Below are 26427 nucleotides of genomic sequence, written 5' to 3' on the forward strand. Positions count from 1 at the left end.
AAACAAATTAAACTGTGAGACATTTACAAGAATACTATAGAGATCGAGATTCATTAATTACTATTAATCACTATACACAAGGAAAATACGACACTGTCATTACGTTCTATTTCATATTTGCGTGTTGTGTGATACGTCAATCAACATAATATGTGACAGATGAAGTTAACATTTTAATTTATCTGGAAAATAATTATGTGTCTTTACTATTTTACTAGAATGCTGAAAATAACAATGGAGTCAAAACCACGAACATTAGCTTTTACAAATACTGCATAGGTAAGAAGCCATGGCCGGTTCCAAGCATGGTAATGGTGCTGAGTATAAGACAGGAAGGCAGGAGCCTTTGCCTCCATCCGACTGTTATGTTTAGAATCAGTGTAGCAAAGACAGACTGTACGCAGTGGGTAGCTGGTTATGAGAAATTTAGGGACGACAAGTCTTTTTTATTTCTTCCTCGCCTCGAGGAGGGTAAATCCATTTCGGACAAACGATTTGCCTCGTTTGATCAAAAATGTCAAAGTATGTGGTCTTGAGAACACTTTAAGGAACAAAATCGGACAGACATCACAGATCAAATATCGTAGAGTTTAATATTTTGCATAATGAGTTAACGTGACCTTCCAAATCCTTATCTACGAGTATGCATTACAATTTTGTTGAGTCGATTTGATTAATTTTGAATCCAAACATTTGTGGAGGTGGTCTTGTTTTCAGCAATTAACCTCTGTTTTGGATTAGTTCTATTTATGAAACCAAGATTGCCATTTATCATATACAACATTTTTATTGAGAACGTTGGATTTACATGGTTGGATTTAAGAAAATCGAGTAAATTATATATGAAAATAAGAGAGGGCCCTATATTGAGCCTTGATGAACTCCTGTTTTACAATATACAAATCGGACTGATAATTTAAAGTATTGGCCAATTGAACACATCGAATTCGTCCTACCAGAAAGGACTGAAACAATTTTAGAATAATACGGCGAATACCAAATCATTCGTTTACATCGTGAATGTGGTGGTCTAAAACATTTAAGGCTCTACTAAAGTCACAAAATAACTCTCCTTGACTCAAATTAAGATAAATTACGTTTAGTCACCGTATATATTGCGTCATTGGTAATTAGAAAACAACTTGTATAGTAGCTTGTGCTGTTTCAATAATTTTAAAATAAGCATTGTAATTTCCGAAATAATCTCGTGAGTGCCACTTTTGAATTGTTTAAGAATATAATCTAGCTTTTCGTGGGGTAAAAAGAAGAAATTATTTTAAGAAAGGAATCGTAATTCAGCCGCGCATTTATCGTGACGTTCCAATGGGATTGTGATGATAGTGATGAGTTGCAAAAAGAGTACAAAACCCCAAAGATTAAGCTTTATACAAGTCACGTTTTCAATCTTTACTCACTCAAATGTTAGTTATGCTGGCCTCAGCCAAGTTTCACTTACTTCTCCTAATCCGTCTTTATCACATGTTTTCGTGTAAAGTATCGTCTCGAAAGTTGACACTCATTGAGCGCATTGTACGTGCTTCAGTTCAGCGATAGACGCTGTCAGAGGATGTGCCCACTCTACCGTGCGCGATGGTGAACTGGATCTTATATCTCTCTGGCTTTCATCATACCCGGCTTTATGCTCGACCGGTTGCTTAGCCTGTATAAACCATCATTCCTGGTGGTTACGGCGGTTTCCGGTTCTGTAGAGGAGTGGTTGGGCTCGGGATACTCTTATTCGTGAGGTGGAGACATGCGTCGGGAGACGTGGTGGACTAGGGCAAGCCACGGGTTTGAACGTAAGGAGAGTCAGAATGTTTCCGCCTCAACTGGCAGGATGGAGTCTGCTCCTCTTGGAATTTCAGATCGGTATTATATTCAATTCGTTCACGCTTGAATCAAACAATACACGCACGACAAGAGTAAGGCGACAGTTGGATATCCAGTGCCGAGCCGGTTACCATGTGTCAGAGACTGCCGCCCACGTGATTAGAGTACCTGCGTAACTCGTGGTGGTCGTACCTAACGTCATAATGTTGGTGTGACATATTGCCTTTATCTTGATCTGATGCTGATTGCACTGTAGCATATGATCTGTTGAAGGACACTGACGATGATGAAGAACGCCGTTATTGTCTGTAAAAGAGACGATAAACTTTGCATAAGGGGTACTCAAGTAGGATGTGATTACGTGGTTTGCACGTTACGAAATTGAGCAAGTATCGAGATAACCACTCATTAAGGATCATAATCATGTGGTGTGCTATCGCGTGCTGTGGTTGAGTGGGATTCGGAGTCGAACATTTCGACCGCTCAGAGAATCACCACTATAAATCTCCTGGGCTAGAATATGAACCCCAGAAGTTGGGAAAAGTGACCATCAGAGCTGCAGGGGTTTTAGGGGTGAGATAATCCGCCCTCGTTCTCACATAGTTTGGGAATCAGTATAATTAAGCAGGGGTATGTATGTGAGTACCGATCCTATTATTACTTTGCTATTTATATTATTTCTCATTTTCATTTCAGTTATTGTTGTTGGCAGCGTACAAATACAAGAAATATACTATGCCGCAGATAACGGAAAGTTGAGGTTGTACAAGTGCTTTGAACACACGTCTTGCATTCATTGCTTATTTCTAACTGGAACGTCGATTGCGAAAAAATAATAGTCCCCATGTGGGAATGCCAAGTCTCATAGGTTATTTATGGTATGAAACTGTCTTACTTTTTCTTATATGTTATAAATTACTTTTTAAAGCATGACTAGAACTCAGTTGAACAGTGGCCCATTGTCGGCTAATATTGTTTCATACGTCTATATTTCCCTGGTGGATAGTTTCCACTTTCAATGAGCGAATTTCACTTTCAGTAGGTTTTGTTGTGGCCAATGGTCTTGGATTTGGAAGGGCATCCGATTGAAATATATTAGAGTATATTGCCTGATGTTACTTGTCTCGCTTTGAAACGAAACTATATCTCATGTACTTGAATTTGCTAGATGTTTCAGGCCAGTATCGTACTAAGGATTTGTGTGACTTTTTTAGAGAGGAGGGACAAATCCATTGATCTATATTCATGAAAAGAGGGCCTAGATCGTCGAGATGTTTGAAAACGTTAACCAATGCTGCATAAAATGGGGTAAAACTGTTTGATTATACAGAAACTGTACTAAACATAACAATTCCTACCATTAAATGTCCTCGCCACATATGTAATAAATGCAATTTCCCTGTGATTGGCAGTCGAACCTGGGAATACCGGCGAATCAAGTTCTACTTTTAATGAAAACTCCTAAGCCTTACACATGCAAGATATATCAATTAGATAAACAATAACAATACCAAATGAAAATTTATGTCTAATATTATATATTAAGTCTCTATGGCATTCGTAAACATATTTCTAATTTAAAGAAAGAGAACTTTAAGCGAAAATTTAAAGATGTGAATCAAAATTATGACTACTGTACCTTGATACTTTCTAAAAATCATAACACGACGGGACAGCCGCCCTGTCACGGTACACAACCTACATACTAATCTAACATAATATATAGTTACATACAATTCTATAATAATGCCGTATTTAGATAGTGTAAAATAATTTATTTTCCTCTGAGCAAACACACAATCAGAGTGACATATTTATCAGATGCAAAATGACGTCTAAAACATAAAGTATTAACAGCTTTAATCGTTAATACAGGAACCATTTCCCGTTGCGGTCTTTATTCCTTATTTTTCATTGACAAAGTCATTTAAGAAATATTAAAATCAGATACTGCATTATTTTTATTGTATTATTATTGGTTTACTTGAAGGAAACACTCGGCGAATATTGAATCCACTAAATATTTATTAATCTTACAAATTAATCTAATTATAATATCTACTGAAATCTAGACTGGCATTAAATAAACTGCTTGTTTACAAAATTCACTGTCACTAATGTATTCTGTCGCAGTACACATTAGTAAATTGACTATCTAATTAAAACAAGACTATATTTAATACTAACACAGTCAATGGTTATCAATGGTTATTATTAATGGTTATATAAGTCCAGCTGTCACGAGTATTATCACTAGTTCTGTCACTTCACAAGTTCACTCCTGGAGCTCAACTCCCTCGCTGCGTCGCTACAGCTCCTTATAAGGCCACTGGCGCTTCCAGAACATTCAAGTGGAGAAGTCCTGAACCCATTAGATGAGTGGAGAAGGGTCACCGTCTTCCTCCACCTGTAATATTTTGCCGTTTATATTGTCTTCTTCACTCATTTCACCTCTTTCGTTGTTTCTCTTAAATACTTCTTCCTTTACCTATTGGTCTGATAGTTCCGAACTCACATTGTACACCACGATGACTTTTTTCTTCCTCACCGGCTTGGTCGCTCTCAGTCCAGCATCGTGTGTCACTTTTCAATAGTTTATCAGAACCTTCTTCGTCTTCCGTCTGGATCAGTTCTCTATTCTTAATACTGCCAATCTTCTTTACTTTCAATCCCTTTTCCGACGGTCTCACCAACATCTTTAAACTTCTCCCCACTTTCTCGCTTTCGTTCCTCTCTTGCCTGATGATTTCCAATATTTGGTGTATGGAGCACCGGACCATTAATTCTTATCACTCTTCGAAGTCTTGCTGATTCCCTTCTTTTATTATATATAATAAAAGACATATAATAGTATATAGTTTATTATATATAATATAGCCACGATCAGTTCTATATTATATAGTAGCGTTCTCATCTCTTCTTGGTTTCCCTATCTCTCCCCGAACAGTTTTCCTCATGATTTCGACAAACTCTTTTCCCTTTTATCCCTCGCTTCTCGATTCGCTCTTTCTTTTCTGGTGTTCACTACCTCTTTTTAATTATCCCAACAATTTTTGTAAAGATTCCATTTTAGTAGATTTCAACCTTTAATCTAAACATACATACTCCATCAAAAGATGCATTATATCAAGGCTTTTTCCGCCCAAACACCATTCAAGATAGGCTATCCAAACGCTTTTTACCTCATGTATGAACCGCCTATTAGTAATACCTTACAATAATCTTTATTATTACTGCTGACCTGAGAGACTAGGAGGGTAGAATGAGACATTGGGAGGATAAGAGCTGTGTCTTGGTCGATGAGCAGATCCACGCTGCAGGTTGCTGGTACATCCGGGGTCGCTGCAACCATGGACAACTCAGCCAGTATGTCTCCATCCACCGAAGCGCGCTTCCACCTCGCCTCCTGGGACTCCGAAGACATTTCAAATCAGCTTGTAACCTCTCAATACTCGTTATAAGAGACTGGCGCTCCGCCGTCATCACATACATTGTTCCCTGGCACTCAAGGATAAGCTTGTTGGAGTCGTCGGTGATGTTCTCTCTTTCGCCTCTCGAGAAACATCTCTATAGCAATCTGGGCAGTATGGTGTGCAAAAACAGCTGTACATGTCTCGAGTAAACGTTCCTTTACAAGTTTCTTACTTCTCGTATAAGGAGAACGACAACGGATACAACTGAAACAAATATAGGGCAGGAAATAAACCTACACCAGGGTAATGTAGAACATTTTTGCAAACAGCCACGCACGCCGTTATTTGAGAGCTTTTTCATGAAGTGTCGAAATTTATTTAAAAAAAACAAATTTATTTTGGTATGGGTTCATATCACAGGCCTGGTAATAAAAAAAGTGTTCTATACCATTTTAAACCGCCATTTTGAAACGAATATGAAATGAGTTTGCATTGAGAGTTTTGAGAGTCGAGCATGGACACTCTTTTTGGGACACCTTGTTTTTTTACAGAGTTGAAACATTTTAAACAAATTCTGTACGGGCGATATAAGACGGAAGGTCTGAAACAGGCTAGTTTATTTGAAATGCGAATGTTTAAAATTGTGAGTCTGCCGAAGAACATGAGTTGCAAATAGGAAATGTATCAAGTGGGAGTTGAACTGGTGACCTTAGATGTAATAGGAGACCTTGCCTACCGTGTTGGGAATAGTAAATGGAACAAGCTGTTGAAGTCTCTCCCACCGTTGGGACTTATAAAAGGTTGTGTTACTATTAACATCAACTGAAATTACTTTATTTCCACTTGGAGCAAACATTAAACCTACTATGTATTTCCTGTGATTTTATTAAACGTTAGTCCATAGTGTCTGCGTTCAGTTTCCCGGTCAATGCTAAAAGATTATCAACAAATAATAAATAATATAAGGAGTACGAAAAACCTGTCAGCAGGTGGCAACCCGCGGTTTCCAAGCGAAATTAACTTATACAAATTTACCACTCCTAAAAAAATATATTTTATTATTTTTCTAAGATCGTTTTGGGACTTGGTCTCCTCCCCCTGGGTACCCGCTATGTCGAGGTATCTGCAACAGCTTTGAGCCTTCTTTTCAGCTTCGGATACTTCGTTCAGCAAAGCAATCAGTGAAGGATGATCTACAGATAGTAACCTCAGAATATTCCGAATCTTCACAAACATTTTTGAAATATCCTTTGTCTAGATCATTGTAGAATCGGATTCAAAAACAGAATCAATGAAGCAAACAAACATTATACATCACGACGATTGTTGTTGCTGTAGATAGAGCATCTTAAGGCCACTTTCGTTTGCATCAGCATACTTCAGCAAATGATAACTACTCAATGGTAGGCACGGTTTAGTCAGTATTTACAACTGACAGTTATTACTTTAGGCTAATTCTATGGACTTCACTTTCTGTAGGTTGAGTCGTACATTCCCGGATGGTCCACAAATTTTGATTACACGTTGTTAATGGTTTGTTCTGCCCTCACCAATACATATGTTACGAGTTAGTTGCACAATCTTAGTGATTTCTAAGTAAATTGAACATCGTTCTTCCACAGTTTAGATTTTCAATATTTTGGAGCCACAATATTTCCCATTCTGTCATTATAAAAGGGGTTCCATAGCGTTTTTTCTAGGATTATTTTTAGGAGTTTGAAATTATGGATATCTGTCGGTATCTATTTTCAGTGCAACTATAGAAATTGAAATTAAAAAAAGGATGTTACTGTACAGGTCGTTGACTCAGTTATTTCAGCAATGTGATTGGCTCTAGATATTAATGCACGAGACATGCAATTTATAATATTCTTATTTATATCTTTCTAGTATTGCAATCAAGTCCATTGGTAAATTAGTTATATCGTAAATTACTATCAAGTCACTTGCTGGAATGGTGCGTTATTTGAATGAGAATCTTGATAAGGAGTGAGAGACCGTTTTCGGTTATGAACGTGAAATGTTTTCTAAAATAAATAGTAGAAATGATCACTGGTATATTCATTGGCTAAGTCTTCCTTATGGGAATGGTTCTAGTTGCTTTCAGCCTATGTCAGAACTCGTGAGGTACGTGGAGTGGTCTTCTCTTCGCCATTAATTTCGTAACTGAGGCCTGTTGCAATCTCTCTCGAACTGCCATCGTGTTTTTAAGACCAAAGTATTTGCCGAGCCACATGGACTCGAATCTCGCTCATTACATAAGTGTATCTTCACATTAAAGAATGCGGCTTTATACGAAACTAACCACATGTCTTTTCACATGTGGGAAGCAAGCGTCGTAATTGAAGCGAAATTTGGAATGAATTTCGCATAACAAGTTAACATTTATAGTAAACGTTACATTTCAACATTATATTAGTGTTGGGCGTCACTGGCATAGATTGCACTTTCTGAGGTGATTTCAGTTTTTTTTATGATATCGTCCCAAACATATGCAAAGATATTATCTGTTAAAGGGACATTTGCTTCGATTGAGATGATGGTTTTTGACATACAAATTGGACAACAATCTTACATCTTGTGAGGCTAATACTTCTCTTGAGGTATTGTCTGAGGTAAGCTGCAACCCGATTAGTCAGACTCAATTATTGTACGCAATTGTTTAACTTTCTTTTTGCTTTGCGGAACGTTTTTCTTGTTTCAGTAATTTTCAAATAAACCCGAAAATCAAGTGAGCTGTTCAGTCTTAGACGTTATGTTATACAAACGGAGAAAAGTGTGTTGTGACAATGGAGAGCTTCAAGCCGCTGTTTCAAGAGTTGTAGGCTATTCCAACTGGTTTTAATTGGTGTTCTAATAAGTAATTAAAACAATAATTTGCAGTTGTAAAAGAGGGGTTTGTAAGAGAGCCAGTATATTAATATTAATAATACAAAGTCTGGCTAGTATGAACATGTTAACTAAATTCCGTGATCACTTTAAAATTAAAACTTAAAAAATGTAGTTATAGTCATTGGCTCCTAAGTATTCAACTCATAATCTCAAAACAGGTCTATAAATCATTGCTTAGCTCATATCCAAGTCCTTGATAGATAAACTACGGCACCTCTCTGCCGTGCCTCTCTAGGACGTTTCTATCAGAGTTAACGCACAGGACATGCACACAGACAATCTTCTGACCCCTAAATCAATAAAGTTCTTCCTTGGACTAAAAGTAGCCTCTATATGACCTTTCCATCAAAAGCTATCGCACAAATGGACATACAGACAGACGGACTTACCTTTGATATTTTATATCCAAAATCAATACAGTTCATCCTTGGACCAAGAGAATCCTATATACAGTTTCAAGTCTATACGACCTTTCTATCAAGAGCTACCGCACAAATGGACATACAGACAGACGGACTGACCTTTGATATTTTATATCCAAAATCAATACAGTTCATCCTTGGACCAAGAGAATCCTATATACAGTTTCAAGTCTCTACGACTTTTCTATCAAGAGCTATCGCATGTATGTCCATTTGAAAATATAACAAATATATCTTCGTGATCTCAAAAACTGGTAGATCACTAATGTTTTACTCATCATTGAGCTCTTCATGTGTGTGTTTTTTTTGTGCACTCAGGTAAATCGGCCTTCCCTCAGAAATGAGGTTTTTAGTATTTATTTAGTAAAGTATTTTTTGAGCAATAATGCCCTTTTTCAATGTAGATCTGAAGTTAACACTTCGTACGTTAATTTTAAAGTCAGTTAAATTCCAGTTTCTTTGACGTCTAACGTTGGCTTCGTTATTCATAAACTCGCTTTAACAGTTGACAGTCATAAGACCCATAAAAAGGATTCATAAGGTGTGTTTATAGGATAAAAGAGTGTTTATGGATCCACGTGGTTTGGTCCAAATTCAAGACTTAACGTTAACACATTTAAATAGTGAAATTGGGGAAAATACGAGCCTGAAATAATAGATATGTTTTATCCAGGGAGTACCTTGTCTAGCGTGTACAATTTATCTCTTAGCGTATATATTTTCAAAATATTAAAATTTAGCGCAAGGTTTATCGCACAGAGAGACAGGAATTACTGCACTTCACTTTTTTACTCTAAAACCAATAGAGTCCCTGAACCAAGAGGAACCTACAGTTGCATTAGAATTTGGCTTGTTTATTACACAGATTTAATTGAACAGGTTTTGTTAATTTATCAAGGCCTGCGACTGTTCGTGTGAACGCGCTAACTGCACAACTGTTCAAGGAAGTGTTAAAAATTAAACGCTTTAAATAGTGGTTTATAAAATTACAGGTTTGATAGCTTCACAACGATACCAATGCCAAATATGTTGAATCGCCCAGCCAATAATAAAAGTTAAGGTAGTAGTTTAACAACCTTTTTTCATATAACTATAAAATTCTAAAACAACATACTCAAAAACAATACACTTGTATCTATGTTGTATAAAAATTTGGTCTTCGTGTCAAGTCTTCGAGTTATTGATTTTCAAAGTTGCAGTTTGGTTGAAAAGCGCCAAAAACCGGTACCGTTTGTCGTTGTTATCGGCTGGAAGTTATTATTTGTAGATGATTCGCTTTATACGTTTAAACTCAGAAATAAACAAGTAAATTTTATTGCAACTTCCGTTATTTTAACTATACTTGTTAGTTTTCCATTAACTTTTAAGCTCCAGTATCTAGAATCTTTTTATCGGAGAGTACGCACGAAGTTTCAAGTCTTTAGGGGCTTTATAGTACTTATACTTTCAAGTATTATCAGGCAGACATGCATACTTACATAGACGGATGCCCCATTAACCTTTAGACCTCAAAATCAATAGGTCCTCTCTTGGACCAAGAGGAACGTATGAACCAAGTTTGAAGTCTATGATTTTCTATCAAGAGTTATCGCATATGTGGGCAGATGTACAGAGAGACAGACTGACATTTGACATTTTGATCCAAAAATAGATAGCGTTCTTTCTTGAACCAAAAGGAATACAAGTACTAACTTTCAACTCTCTAGGACCTTTTAATTAAGAGTTCTCGCAAAGACGCAGACGGATCAAAAGCGACACGATTTCAATAAAATATCTAACACATTATAACCATATACATTCATAAGCATTTTAGTTTCTTCAAAGGTAATGAGTATATTTTGCATTTCTATGTACTGATAATCGTATCTATGAATTTATGAAAATTTAAGTCCAATTTCAGATTTTGTAAAACACTTATGTGTAAATCTGATCCTTAATTTAGATCCTTGATTTAATAGGTCGTGCGAATATATTTTTAAGACTTTATTAACTGTTCAACAAAAATATTTAAGAAACAGTATTTGGTCTTTGGTAACGTTCACATTTGATTTTTAAAACTAAGCGCAGTTGTCATTAAATTAAGCCAGCTTTAATTTGCTACCCCATATTAGCATATATGTGACATTTAAATTTTGTTGTAAAAGTATTAATCATAGTTTTGCATTCTTATTAACTACACATTTGGAGTTTTTAACTAGTAAGTGCGTTTTATATTCAAGATTAAATTAACATGAACATAGTGCACCGCTCAAGTAGGATATGTTTTAACTTTTGTGTTCTCTTGAATGTCAATTTTTAGTTTTTTTATCTGAAGTTCACATTTCAGATTCAATACTAAAATCTATTAAATTTGATAATACCATAATACTTCGTCATATTTTCAACACAGCTGTGAATAGCTTTCACATTAATGAAGTTTGTAAAGGTATGAATGTTTAATTCAAGAAGAAATTCCTGTGGTTCCGGTATACGCAAAAGGTGTATACCTACACCAAGGTGTATTTCTACACCAAGCGATGTATTGAAATAAATCCGGGTAATGGGACCTTTGAAAAACTAAGCGACTTCCCCCACGTGTTTGTAGTTTTCTGTCATTATCATAACGTAGACCGATATAAGCAAACGCACAGAAACTCGTTAGCAAGTTAAGATGTACTACAAAGATTGTGCTACACACACTTTTTTCTTCTTGACCCAACCTCTATAGGCAACTAATCTTATCTACCCTACATACTTACAGAACCTATCTATGTTGACTTATCTAGTATCTTTCTATTGGTATAACCCAATTACATACTCCAGATACTAAGGATTTGGTAAATAAAAACATCGCGAGTTAATATTCATTCACCTCGCCTCACAATGTTATAATATATGTCTTATTATGTCACATATTATGTCTTCTGCAGAGTTTTTACGTATAAAATTGATTTTCATATCCTTAAAATGGGCTTTTCTCGATCAAGCCATCGTATCCGATGCTTTCTAATAGCACAGACAGACCACTCGTAAATAATTAGTTATTTGTTTTCAAGGAAGTATGGTATGTAAAATAAAAAATAAGATAACAAATAAAAACCGTGTAGGAGTAATGGTCCAAGTGGGCGTTGGGTGTAGTAAAAATAGTGGACTTGACGTAATGTTTGCAGTAGGTGCAGAGAAAAATTAGAATTTGCTAGTAGGATCATTCAAGTATCACAATATTATACTATGGTACAAGTTCTGACAGCATGCACAATGACATCAGGATGTGTTTCGAAACGTTTATTCGAAAAATATTGATTCGCTAAAAAACCGTCAAAATTATACACAAGATATAATAGTTGCTCACTGTTTGACTTGTTCACTGCTTTACAAGGCTCATCACTGTATCACATATTTCATTTTTTTATTAATTGCCATTCGTAAATATACTCTTTGAAACATCTTAGAAATATATTTTGTCATACGGAGCTTGTAAAACAACCAATTGAAAGAGATCGTACATATTTACCATAAGTAAGGTCTGGCCATTTAGGAATTGGACTTTCGTTCATAGTTTCGTTTCTTTGACTTTTGTTTTATTAAAGAAGAGCATTGTATTATTAATTAATGTACCGATACAAATCCGGTTGTAAATGTTACAAATGGTCTAATCCCAAACTAATTATGCCGTTGAATGAAAGTTGGTTTGATATCAGACTGAAGGCTCTTGTGTGCAGTATTTCTCTGTAAGATTCAACACACTAAAAAGTAAAAGTTAACGTTTTAAGTTACTTTCAATGAATCTATAGTTATCAATGTTGTACCTTAGCTACAAAACACATATATATTGGCAGTGTTTTACCCTTTTACGTATCCACTTATCTATCTAAGTTATATATATATATATATATATATATATATATATATATATAATATATATATAAACTTTGTAATTCGTCCTTCGGTTCGTCATCAGTGGATGACTTAAAAGTAGTATATCTTCTTCAAATACACAATACCGCTATTAAGTACTCTAAGGGTTAAATTTCGAAATGCACTTCTTTCTTCATCATAGTTGTGTTTTATTTCCATCGACACATCGCCATTGAGTCTGCATTCTGAACTAAACAAGCGATGTGAACACTCACACTTCCCCTTGGGTGCTCTGTTAATTTATTTCTCGAATCAATTGGTAGTCGAAAGCGAGTAGTATAACAATAATTTCATCTATCTCGAAGCGTTCTAAAGTGGTATGATTTCGGAAGTGGTAACTTTATATTCGCCAGTTACGAGCTGCTGATAATTTATTTCCTTAGAATACACATAACAATATGTGTATCTGAGAATCGTGTACGTTTTAAGACATAAAAAGGAAAATAGCTGTACTTACATTTAGCATCATGAATGATTATTGTTTTCTGTACAGTACATAGTCATCAATACTAAAATTCTTTGTTATGTTATATCACTTATGTTATATCAAGGCCAGTGCAGTCAAGTACAGATCAATGCGATAACGGAGGGTAGGTAATTGCGCATTCGATGCCAATAAGGCCTAAAGGTCATACATTACAGCAAGTATAATCGTTTAGATGTAGTATAAACGTATCGATTTTAGTGTCCTTCATAAACATTTTATTTTCTTATCGTATCCGTTTAAACATATAAAGCTAATTGCAATTTTAGCCGTTCATTACAATAATCAGTTTCTATTTTATTGCCTACATTTAGAAATTATGGACCCTTTGTTCGTAAGAGGAACAAAAAGACAACCAAGGATCGAAATGAAAGCAGGAACAAAGTAGGCTGTTCGATCTGGCAACGTCGCCTCCTCCCTCCCCTCCCATCACGACGACCAGCTGTTCAGCAGCTGCTGCCTGCCGACCCGGCCAGTTCCAGTTGTGGCTTCCGCCTCCGTTTCCTCCATCAGGACGCGTATACACACACACGGGTCATGTGAGCCCTTAGCCCATCGGCTGGCGAGCGGCTCAAAATCACCGTGTCTCGAAGTGCTCGCAAGCCGCTCCGGAAAAGACGGTCGGAAGGGTGGGAAAAAAGGACAGTCACAGGTGGAAGTAGGGGAGAGTAGTTTAGTTATGGTCCCGTACTTCCTGTGTTCATAAGCAGGTCCATACCTAAGAGCAGGATTTACAGCGTAATGATACGTAATGAATCGTCTTATCTGTAAGCTCGAATTTAGGGTACATCACTTTCAGAATTTGACCGATTGTTCATGTGAATTCCCAGACCTATTTGAGATGGATGAGAGGACCATTGCTATCCGTTCTTTAAGTAATAGGAACGTAAGCGTTAACGTGAATAAATTGCTAGGGGTTCGAGGTATACATGCACAACGAGTTGAAAGTTGGAAACATTTTGAGAGTAGCCTATTTTTAGGTACCGTAATAGGCAGTATTGGGGTTAATTTCTCATTCTTTGCCCTAGAGAGGGCACACGCCTAAAATGTGAAAGTTCCAATGGCAAGCGGCTCGACATTAATATTTTTATAGTTGCACAAATAAACTTTTTTGGTGCATACGACCACTTTAAGAAACTTAACAATAGGTATTCTTACTTTTTAAATGGTTTTGTTAAATCGGATAAATCTACAATATATTTGCAACGTGTGCTATTCCTCTACCTTCTATCTAAAATTTAGGAATGATCGTTGCTTATATACAGGCTGCTTATGTAAAAAGCGTTCATTCAGACGCGTTGCTGAATGCATTAGGTTATGTCATACGACAATAGACTTTTTTACTGGTATCCTTTGATACTTTTGTACTTTTGACATTCATAAGATAATAAAATGGGCTTCATACATAGCAAATTAAAAAAATATACGATTTGAGCTGTTTCAGCTTACATACATACCATGGTCGCCATTTTGAAACTGAATGTTGGAACAAGGTTGTTGCTGTTTTTTCTAATCTAGATCGTTATGTGGATAAGTATCGTTCAAAATGTAAACTTGATCATCCAAGCTGTTAATAAATATGTAATTAACTGTAAATGACAAAATGGCGGGTGTCTGGTATAAAAAAGGATTAGGAAATATCTTTATAAGGGAATCTTTCACTATTTTGGTACATACAACCTCGTCATGAGTTTATATTCCCACATTACAAAAACGCCATGCGTTGTAGAATCTGGTTAAACTCTAAATCAAAGCAATGTACAAACCATAAAGATGTTGATTGTTTAAATATTGTTTTTGACGATGGAATGATTGTGAAGGACACATGATTTTTCCGCACATTTGCCATCGTTAGTGAAACATCAAAATGAATAATTGATTTCTTGTACTACGTAACGATGGAAAATGTTCGAAAAAAATCTATGAATCCTATTCTAAAAATGTTGAAGAACACGACCATATGCATTGCCATGATTCTTACGCGGCTTATTTAGACAAAACTTTTTAACTGCTTATTCAAACAGAATTTCTTCGATTGAATCCACTAGCTGTGGACGCACTTTGTCTAAATAGGAGAAGTATGTAATAATGTGGGGAATAAAGGCTATATATGGGGGAATATAAGGAAATACGAATATAAAGAATAATGGCGCAAGTAGAACTAGTTCTTGAATTTCCTCTATGATTATTGAGTTACGTTACAGATATTAACAAATCAGAAATTCAGTTTTCTTATTGTCATTGATTAGATACAACAACGTTTCACCACACGCACGTATATAAGTAAATGTTATTTTCGTCCGGCATCTCGGCCTGCTAGCCCACACGGCTCTGCCCGTGGCCAGCCCTTTGTGTTACGGTCCGAGTAGATCGTGTTTGTCGCATCGGGGAAGCTGCCTTAGCACCCCCTGGGCTCTGACGTCACACCTGGGGGTGTTTATACATCGCATGGACACGGCCAAGGCGCTGAATTAGCACCCCCCCCCCGATTTCAAGGGGCTGCTTATTCGTGCACGAACACGGTCAGCACTCCCAGAATAATATTGTAATAGAGCAATGACAGTGTTATACAACATAGTTAACAAAAAATAACTGGTTCTGGAATATTTTTCATCATTAATGTTATAAAAATAAAACACTGCGTTTCAAGGGTTGAAGTATTCCTGAGTAATATACTTCATACAAAGAATTAGATGAATTTAAATTAGATACATTTATTTTTTATATTGAAATAAATTTTATTCATTTATTTCTCAAGTACAAAGGGCCATTATCTCTTTGTAATTCGCAGTTTGATTTCAGTTGTTTAATTATGATCAATTAATTTATTTTATAAGAGCATGTAAAATATTAATTCTTGCCTTTAAATATAGTATAACAAATAAAACGAGTTAATTGGCACGATAATGCTTAACTGCATGTTTGTTTTCAATATTGGAAAGTATACAAAAATATAAAACTCTGTAGATATGAAAGTAATTAAAGAACTTTAAATGTGTATAATTATTTGCATGTTAAAAGGAACATGTGTGAAATAAACTACTAAAGGCAGGCAAGATCTAGCCTGTTATTGTCTAAAATGTTCCCTATATTTTCTAAAAACCGTTGTAAGCTTGTTATATTACTGTCAGCATTCTATTCATTTAACTGCAAAGGCAAACTAAGCTAACATTTCAGTTAATGTGTTATTTTAGATTAAATCCGGTTATGTTAAGGCTTAACAGCCTTTTGTGTTCAATGAATTGCTATCATGGAAATAAAAATTAGTGACAATTTATTTGCATTTGTTCCTTTGATGATTCAGTTATCGAAATGCCTAAACTCCGCTACTACTTAAATACTGAAAACTGTACAGCCAAATCTTCTATGTTACGTACAAATTGTGTTAACTGGTAAACTTACTTGAATGTAAAGACATCTAGAGGCATTAATGAAAAACTGTCATGTCGTAATTTACATGGGCGTTTTTGAGTAATTTATTGAGTATATTGTAGCGGAGTGACATAAATTGATTTAAGCATTGCTGCTAGCTATAAAATGCTGTAACGCATGGTCACAATGATGTAAACAAATAAAACTTAAGTCAGTGCAGCTTGCTTGTCTAAGGTAATAAATAATTTATCTGCAAATTTATCTATATAAATAAAAATAAAATGTTGTTTGTCGGTAAAAAAGCTTGACCGATGTGGCTATTTTTATTTTAAAACTCTCGCAATAGCCTGAATTGACGTGTTTATGGAGATACTAGAAAATGTGTAAAGATCTCACAGTTTCAAATTACCCAGGAAATACCAAGAATTTCGAGAGAAAAAAGTTTGCTGTAAACAGCAACGGCAATGTATAATGTATTATGGAATATTATTTATACGTTGCTATAAAATTCAATTTAATGAACAGAATTGTGAATATATGCACGTACGGTGCCCAAAATTGGATTCATACAGTTGTGGAAGAAATCAAAAAAGGAGTAAAATGGGTAAAAGTAAAGCAAGACTATTGAAAATAGAATCGATTGGGTGCTAAATCCAGGACATTGACACAGTCAAGACACTGAATAAGGCCCCCCTATTCAAAGGGGTGCTTATTCAGGGCATGAACACGGCCACTACGCCAATTTAGCACCCCCTTTCGTGACGTCAAATTGACGTCACGAGCGAGGGGGTACTATGTCCAGGGGGTGCTTAATCAGGCGCACCGTCACATCGATCACTTGGGCACTCTCGGAGAGTGGAGGGGATGTTTGTCGAGAAAGACAACCGTTAAAGAATCGAATTAACAAAAATTCTCTGATTCGATAGTGTGACATAAACAATTCTAGACGTGTCCGTACATCGAGTTCCACTTAAAGGGACTTAAGCCTTGAAGCCTCTTAGGAGATAAAGAGTATCTTCAATTGTGGCAACTTTAACGTTTTAATCATTATAAAAACGCTTCTGATAGTTTGGTCAACCCACTTGTAAAAGTGACTTGGGTTTTTCATCTTTTCGCTTCGTGTCATCGAATGGTGGGTCTGTGTTTGTGGATTATGCACATCGCGAGGTTCGACTGTATTTCCTTGTCGCGTGAAAACAAGACGACATAAGACTGGGTTTACCAGTAAATGGGGCTATTGAGCGTGATTTAAGAGCTCTCGAAGTAGATAACAGTTTTATAAACATCCCCTTCCTGAATGACACATTTGGTCATCGTCGTCTGACGCATGGTTTATTTAACATGCCAATTTGTGTGCGATGTTTATTAAACAACGATCTCCATAAACTGTCATCAGCATTCTCGTTAAGTGGTGACTGATGAGTCAGGTTTGTTATAAATGATCTGTCGATAACGTGCGTGGCTCTCCTCACGACACTCCAGGCAATGATTCACGGCAATGATAAGAGTGTTTGACATACAGTTATAAACATAGATTGGTTGGAACACTAGACCGATGAAAGATTGAGATTCTTCTTTCCTTGTGTTGCTTAAAGCTTAAACGTACATGGTAGTTATTGTTATCTCATGGCTAGTAATTAAATAAGTTGTGGACTAATTGGGATGATTTGGTCACTGCGAGTTCTTGTATTAATTAAAAACTACAAATAAGTTGCCGTTTTGTATGCTTTATGGCGTCATGGATCAGAATCCCATCGGCCAACTCCTCCCTCCCTCAGGATACACTTCTAAAAAAATACTTGTATCCTGGTTGGCATCGTGCTTCGTGTCAGGTCTGAAACAAAAACTTATCTAGGGTGAAGAAGCCTGAAGCATGATTAGATAACAGTAATGTTTAGGACAGAGTAACATTGCTGAATTTTACAACCAGTGCAGAGAGGGTTCTATAAATTGACCCCTTTACAACGGCAAGTCCGGTACTGATTAGTGAAGTCTATCACTGCCTCTTATTCACGGTTGCACTCCTGCGATGTTTCTGCAGTCTTATCATTCAAGAACTGGAGCACTCAGGCTGCACTTGTACGTGCTAGCTTTGATCCATTCATATTCGACCTCCGTGACTCGTGATTAAGGTGCGCATGATTGTTACAAGAACCGCAGACTTTAATGTGTTAACTACCAGAGATTCTGCCTTCACACACAGAACAGGACGAAGGATCCTTGGTTCAACTTATGTATAGATAAAGACAAAAAAGAATTTTGTCTGTTCAGTCAACACGCACAACAAAATACAAATGTGAATTTCACTACCTACGGACTAATTTGAAAGACAGGAGCTTTCCTTTTCCAGAGTCAAGAAAAGAGTCTCACCTCTCAGATCCCTATAGGGTTCACTTCTGGATCGTTTGAACCCAAACTGGGTACAGCTAAAACCGATGTGTCACTTAAATCTGTGAAACCCTATGTATGTCCAGGAGCCATCACTAACTGCAAATGTCGAGATTCTGGGGCGCAAGAGTAATTCGATAGGTCTAGTCTACTGCGGCAGATGACTGTTTGGAGTTTGTAGGGTTCATTCCCTATGAGTCAAAGGTTCTTTCCAGCCTAGACATAAGGGTGTACCACCCCCTGCCTGGTTTGACTGGTTCAGAGCCGGCTTTCCCTTATTCCCAGGGGACATGACTTGAGATCAGTGTCCTAAATGTTTCCTCATGAATCTCGACAGGAGGTAGCCCCTACCCCTAACCTTACCCATCCAGAATATCCTGGTACTCCGGGAGCAGTGCAAAGGTCCTTATAGGACTAGATACAATTTTCTAAGCTTCTTGTCCTAATAGTTTTTGTTAAATACCACTCAGCGCGTATTTTTCCAAGTAAAATGATCACTCACTGTTCGGTTTGCGGTCGTTATTAATACAGTTCTACTTAATAGTTTCTCTGACACAAGAGAATTCACTAAGAATTTGTAACTAGCCAACGCTAATTTTCTCCTAAAGTTATTAAAATAAAAATTGTTCTTAGCGATACTTGATGAAATCAAGGTTCAATTTAAACAACCGAAAGACACTGTTATTCAACACAAGTATTATACGAGTATATTTATTATACATACATACTATAAACAACATAGTTTCTCGATTTTTGACCCGAACATGGATTCTTTAATCCTGCGCGCGCGCACACACACACACACACACACACACACACACACACACACACACACACACACACACACACACACACACACACACACACACACACACACACACACACACACACACACACACACACACACACACACACACACACACACACACACGTCATGTTGACTATATAATAGCTGGTAACATGTTTTGATTTTTGCACTCACATTTTTTTATTTATTCAAGAAGAGGCCGATTCTCATTTAAGCCTTATTCCGCTCGTCCTCGTGGGTTACTGGCCTGTGCGAGGATCTTAACAAACAGAATAATAGGGAGAGTCGATAGAGTACAAGGATGATGGTACTGATAAAATGTGCAATGGTTACAGGTAGGATATGAACCCGCGCGAATCTCTAACTCAGATCTAAAAGTCCAACGTCTTAGACCGCTCGGCCATCGCCACTCCTAAATACAATACTTGAATAGTCTGTATAATATTAAATACCAAAAGTTTGAATCTAAATTAATTACAGTAGTGATTACAATATAAAATACGTTTTCTTACATCAAGATGTACAAAAGGTTTCATACGCGCTCGACAAAGGAAACTGTTTAGATCGATTTGGTGTTCACAGGGTTACATATTACGTTCAACGTACTATATTCCTTAAACATCAGCAGGTGTTTGGGATTTGTTTGAGGAACATGACCAATGAGCTTTAATAGTCTCTCCCAGCTTCTGAAATAGTCTGAAACAGTCTTCACCTCAAGTTTCTTTCAAGAATCATCGCCCATTGTACTCCCCACAATATGTTGAGAATATCACAGACCGTGAAAAGAAATTGTGAGGTATGCATCGCCGACCGCTACAATATCCCTGGATATCCAAGGCATACAGTAACGTATTACATAATAGTAATATATAATGTGTTAGTCTATTTCCAAGGCCTCTGACTATGAAACATAAGTTATGTAATTCTGACACATTTTGTCACAGTAGGACTTACTTGAACATGGCACAGTTTCCTTATTACCTTCAATATATATTTTATCGTAATTGTGTAATGTTCACGCGTAATTTTAAATAACCAGTTGAACTAAATGTACAACAAACTGTCCTCACCTTATTTGAAACAGGTTCAATATCGGGTACTAACCGAACGAATCATGAACACATTGCAGATATTTAATACAAGTCGATATGATAGTCCTTTTAATGTAATCTGTTCAATAGTTTAAAAATATTTATTCTTGAAATTCTTTTGACATTAAGTCGCGGTTAATCTAATTTTGTTGTTTTAACGAGGAAAAAGTTTAATTTCTAAACTGAACATCCGATTATTGTCATTATTGTTTGCTGTAGTACACTGCTGCCTGCAATGTTGTCTCAGTTGTATCCTGTTACAACTGGTTCTATACTGCAAGGTAGTTAGTTCTTATGCAGTGAACGCAGTAAAGTGCGGAAGCGTGGTTAGGTTCATGTCTAGACATGTATCGGAATCGTGGTTCTCTAAATTTGGCTAATGAGGTTAGTACTGTGGAAACTTCTCCTTATAAACTCTGCGGTGCAAACATACGTGGTACAAAGGTTGATTATTTTACTATACAAGAGTATGGCTTATTTAAGCGTTTTAACATGTGCACTGTGTCACAAATGCACTTTCTATATTTTACGTTATCTGTGTAAAAACATTATGTGTTCTCTTTACAGAAAAAATTGCACTTGTTATTATGGTAGTGAGCTGTCTTTTATGGTATTTATCGGCAGTTTTAAATTTATAAAACATTTAAAATCTATAAAGTAACTGGTATTGGTGATGTTCTTATGGTACAGTTTGTTCAGGGTTTATATTTTATAGTTTTGGCGATTATTAATATGTACGTAGGTTGCCGTTGAATGTGTAATACGAAATATTGTTTTTTTATTATTCCAAAAACTGATTTAAACGAGCGAAAATAACATACGAGTTTTAAACTGAGTTTATATCATATGCAGTAGCCAATAAAGTAAATAAAATGGTAAGCAGTGATGGAGACTGAATACTTGTATATTATTTGCCTGTATAGAATACATATATTTGCTGCTTAACATTATACCATGATAAGCCCGGCCCGCCGCCGCACTCTGCTAGCAGGGTTGTCAGGACCTGTCTCTAGTTGTTCAATGAGAATATTTTTAAATTATAAAATCGTCATCCATAGCCTTAACAATGGCTTTTGTCAACACTCTTATATTATATAGTATACTAAAAGCAGTTTCTCAAGATATAATTAGACATGTTAAATTTACAATTTATAGTACACTTTATACTGTGCGTTCTAGTTACGGTATTCATGTTTGTAATTTTTTAATGTTTGCTTTTATGTACGATTTAGTTTCAAGAGATCGAAGTTCGTTGTTAGTATTTTCTTTCAACAAGTATTTAACTCAAGTTTATAACTTTTCTGAATTTAAAAAACTACTTTTAATTATTATTTATTGTTCAATTGTAGCTTTTATGATAAATTGCATGAGATTTCCTTGCGTTATGGTTATGCTTGGACACATGTTTGGTTGTTATTTGTATGTGACATTCTTTCTTATGTGGCTATATTTGTCTTTAGTTAACAATGTAATCGGAAGTTACATTTTTCTAAATTATCCACATGTAAAACTGTCGTTATATTACGGTTTTTTAACTATTGAGTTCAGATCACTCCTACATCATAGAGTGGACAGTACGCCGTTCCGTCAGCTTGGGCTACGAGAGTATACGAGTACATCGAATGTGATGAGAATTCCAGACTTGACATTTGAAACTTTTCATACATCAATCTATCTGTCATCTTCTACTGCCGTTACATGTATGACTATGACAAGGGTCCGATTACAATAATATGGAATAAATGTATTATAATGGTCAATAATAGTAAAATAAAATATTAACATTAAACAAAACAACATAACATCACCTTGACAAAATAGAACACTTATCACACACATACTAAAAATAACATCTTAAAAGGAAAATCAGGCCAAGTACTCCCCAACGGAGTAGAAACACCGCTAAATTAAATGCTCTTTTAATTTCTTTTTGAACAAGTATTTTTCTTTAATATTTTTTAAGATTATTCGGAAGCGTCCGAACAATCTGGCCACCGAATTTTGTGGCAGACCACTCGCTAGAGTTGAGTGATGTTGGACTCGCGTATTGTGGTCCTGATGTATAGCAGCGCTATAGATTACATGTATAGTGTTAGATTCAGCGTAAAATATGGTCTCGTAAATGTATAATGATGGGAAGGTTAGTACATATCTTAAAAGACTTGTAGTTCGGCCAGCGTAGGCTGATCGATTGAATATGGGGAAAACTCACTGCATACGACTGTGAACTTCAGGTCTCGATGTATGAAATGTTCTCGTGTCCCTTTAAGATGCTAGTCTAGTCACAGTTCGGCCAGCGTAGCCTATATGAGGTTGATAGAACGAATGTGGTGAACACTTACATAACGGAGAAATCCAGGTCTCGATATCTGAAACTTTCTCATGTACCTTTAAGGGGCTCTCAGATTGGCAATTGGCCATTTCACTCAACTGTTTATGCGGAGGTACCGATATATACCGAGGGCTTTAACGAGGGAACCTTAATTTGTGACTAGGTCAGATTTATATAATATGACTGCTACTTCACAATAGGTGATTAATATCACAATTATTTAAATATTGTTCCACGGTAACTACAGTATCGTATCTGTAAGTGAGTGGAACGAACGAGAATTTACAGCAAATTGAATGGTCCAGTAGAATGTATTTCTGTTAATCAAGTATAATGTTTTATCCGGTAGGTGAATATCTCGCATGACTGACTAAATGAAATATGCGCAGTAAGTTCGTAACTTGAGTTTGACACGACTTTGTAGAAGCAGAGGTTGCCCGTTCGTGGTTGCTGAATAGATGTTTTATCTTGAATTCAGTTACAATCTAATTATTATCTTTTGTTATTCACCAGCAGGTCAATAGAACCTCGGACAAAGTACACGCGTCATTTACATTGTTCCTGCAAACAGTCTACAACTCTAAATTTCCTATTAGAACACAAAACTTTATCGAGTACGTTTAATGTGTTTTATGCCCTTGCAGTGATAGCACCCGAGGGGCCTATTCATGGTAACATAAATGAACCTACTAGTATTTGGTGATGATAATCACCAAGAATTATTGGCAATTTCTTATTTCTGACCAAGACTTAAAAAGTTGAAACTTGAAATTAAACTTGGCTTTAATTAAGGCGAAGTTGGAACTATGAAATCCTTTCTTCCACCTCAGTGCTTGCTTCCCGTCATCTTTGGTATAGTGTATTTACTACCATTTCAAATAACAGATAACTGTATAACCTTATAGTTGTATTGAGCCCAATCTTTTGTATTGCCTGCAGTATATTTATGCTGTAATCTATTTGTTAAAGCATGTTAGATGGACACATCTGTACGGAATATACCTTCTAATAGCGAGAAGCTTAGAGTATAATTCTGTTTCGCGAATAATACTTTTAATTATTAGTATTACTATTAATACTCGTACTTTTGGATCTGAGAAGTAAGCTCAGGTTCTAATACAAATTTGCATTGTATAAGCACATGTTTTCGAAGGCAACGTGAAATCGATGGAGGAATTTTCTCTGAGGAAAAATTGATCGTCAGCCGCGCTACAAATACTGATTATATTTGGCTAAAAATAGCAATTTATAGTCTCTTTGTTGCGTTGGCTGACGCTGGGACCGCTATTATTATGTGGCGGTTGATAATGAGTGTGTCGATCGACGATATCGCGGATACAAATTTGATAATTTGGTATTTTAAACTTTTTAATACGCTCCCGTTTCATCTTCCATCAAAACTAGTGCGGCCCACGAACGGTTTATTTCTTAGGGTCCTTTCTATTGGTTTCAAGAAAAAACTGGTGTGTGTTTTTAACTGGATCTCGGCTCCCAGTTTGTTATGGGTAGGCTATTATATATTATACGCATACAGCGTCTCTTCCTCTTATTCAATTTGATTAGATTATTACACAATGCCATAGCCGATGGAATAAGAATATAAAGGGACTGTCCATTTTCTTTTAAAAATGTTATTTGATTGATATTGATGGCCGAGATACGCCCATAAAATTTAAGTGCGGATCCGAAAATTGTCGGTTAGCAAGTTTTATTTTACTTTCAATATGTTTTACTGATTATTAGACGCATATCTCTCAGCGGCACTGAATTTGTTTCCTTTTTTGCAGATGCTCAGGTGACAGTTCAGCATGAGTCTTGGTGCTTTCGACTCAAGGTAAGTTCTCTTCACAATATTTTAGTTTTTTAATAGTACCAGTATTTTGTATAGTTTAATAACCTCGTTGCATGAACGACAACACACACCTGAGGATGGTTATCGTAAGGTTTAAGAGATGGACATAGTCTTTTATTTATCATCGTGCATGTTATCGATTAGAATTTGAAATTGTAACAGTGTATATCTTGAAACTGTAACCGTGCATATCTTGAAATCAAAGTGTCCAGAGTGTTGGCAATTGTAATGCGAGTAAAAAATAAATGTATAGTTCCGAGAAATGTTGCGTTCTCTCATTATATTTAGGATAATAACTAACCAGACCAGACCGATATAAAGACCACACACTAACTACGATATAATAAGACGTGAGTATACCTATGTCGACTTATTGTCTCGAAATAAATCATAAGAGGTTTTACTTCTGCATTGCGACATCGTGTCCACGTGTGTATGTTCTGTTTTATCTGCACATTTCTATTGAATTAGCCGAGAATTGACCCCGTGAACCGCTGGTGACGGGCCGTTTCCTATCTGGGTAATGTGTAGTAAACAAAGTTTGCAAATTATCGAGAGTAAAGCGATTGGGAGGAGAAAGCCAATTACCGCGCGGCACTCCCGTACATACCCGAACCTTGCTCTGGAGTCAGTGAAGTTACATGTGTGTGTAGACGTTTAACTATTTTAAATTTGAGTAGCCTGATGCAACTGGTTAGTTGTACAATGGCACTCACTCCTTCCTCCACGTAATCAACTTCATTGTACGCTTAATTAACAAAACTATTAGTGCAATGAAGCATCCGACCAGCCAAGTACATATGTAATTCCCTCGTCGCAACTACAGATAAAATTTTACTAGCTCTTAGCAGCACCTGATAATAAAATCAGGAAATGGATATATCTAATCCATTAGAGCACGTACTGTAAAGTAAAGACGGTCGCGTAAACCTGGAGCCATGTGCAGTAGCTGACAGTAAAATCGGGAAATAAGTATACCTAATCCACTTGAGTCCGTGCCGTAGAGTAAATTCGCGCATGTAAACCCTGTTTATGGGGTATATCGTAGAATCCGCTCAAGAGTGTTATTATCTGTGTGCCCATTTCGATGTTTCTCTATACCTGAGATGGTTTAACGCGACCATCTATCTATCTAGAGAAGACACTCCCATGAGATAGATCTGTTAGATCGGTCCCGTCCGCTTTGTCGAGCCACAGTGGACTCCAACCCTCAGTGACGTGGAGATAATTGGAGCTGATTAGGTAATTAACGGGCAAGTTCAATAAACTATTCACTACATATCCGGCAGTATACCCCAGTCCTGTACTGTCTGGGCATCGGCTGTACTGTGTACATGAACCGATATTGTCTCAGTCTGCGGATTGAAGGTAATCAGTCTATCGTTATCATGTTAATTTGAACTATTATCCAGGTTTTAATTGCCTGATTACTGTATTGTAAACGCTAATCCTATGTATTTTTCAATAAGTCGGATCTGTATAAAAATGTATTAACTCCACATAACTTGTACCTCCTTAAACATAACGTTTTACAATAATTGTTATTACTTACTCGTTACATCACCATAATAACTACCAATATCCAATACAAGAGCCAGCTATAAAAGCGGCTATCTTGATGTTAACCCCGTAAGGACAATGTTAAA

The 26427-nt window shown here is 36.4% G+C and overlaps 1 protein-coding gene across 3 annotated transcripts in view; it reads left to right on the forward strand.

Annotated features, from left to right (window-relative positions):
* Nucleotides 1-26427, forward strand: part of LOC124369023 (inositol-pentakisphosphate 2-kinase) — a 171027-nt gene that overhangs the window by 29565 nt on the left and 115035 nt on the right. For 2 of the 3 annotated variants that reach the window (XM_046826687.1, XM_046826689.1), the window contains exon 2: nucleotides 24717-24763. The gene's annotated coding sequence lies outside the window, so the exon portion shown is untranslated. Of the gene's footprint in view, nucleotides 1-20888; nucleotides 20982-24716; nucleotides 24764-26427 lie in introns of those variants that run through there. The other variant, XM_046826688.1, reaches the window with a different exon arrangement.

The sequence above is a fragment of the Homalodisca vitripennis genome, chromosome X (genome assembly GCF_021130785.1).
Source record: "Homalodisca vitripennis isolate AUS2020 chromosome X, UT_GWSS_2.1, whole genome shotgun sequence".
In the NCBI taxonomy this organism is placed as follows: domain Eukaryota; kingdom Metazoa; phylum Arthropoda; class Insecta; order Hemiptera; family Cicadellidae; genus Homalodisca; species Homalodisca vitripennis.